The sequence below is a fragment of the Diaphorina citri genome, unplaced genomic scaffold (genome assembly GCF_000475195.1).
Source record: "Diaphorina citri unplaced genomic scaffold, Diaci psyllid genome assembly version 1.1 scaffold1288, whole genome shotgun sequence".
NCBI lineage: Eukaryota > Metazoa > Arthropoda > Insecta > Hemiptera > Psyllidae > Diaphorina > Diaphorina citri.
Genome location: NW_007378717.1, coordinates 115,061 through 115,489, shown reverse-complemented (window position 1 = coordinate 115,489; position 429 = coordinate 115,061).

Sequence of the window (429 nt, the reverse complement as noted above, 5' to 3'; positions counted from 1 at the left end):
CAACCAATAAATGTAGCCAGAAAAATTAATGCAATAGGCTATTCACTCAACAATACATGAAAAGTATTTCACAGGTACAAAAATTCAAACATCTTGAAAAAATAGATTGCATAGCGAGAAAATGTAATGCAATGGCTATTCACTCAACAATAAATGAAAAGGATAAATAATAAAATAAAAAAAATCACAGGTTAATTTCTTCAACTAAAGGTATTGCTTGCTTCAAACAAGTGTCCCTTGTAATCCAAACCTTTTAACAAAATCAGCCATGAGTACTGGACAAAAAGAAGCTCTACAACAGCCAAAGTATGTTTTTGAGATCAACTTTGGGATCAAGGATGTGAGCCCAAGATCACGGGGTTATTACGAGAAGAAAATTCTGCCCAAGAAAGGAGAAGCTAGAGCTATGTACAATCTCAATGATATTGG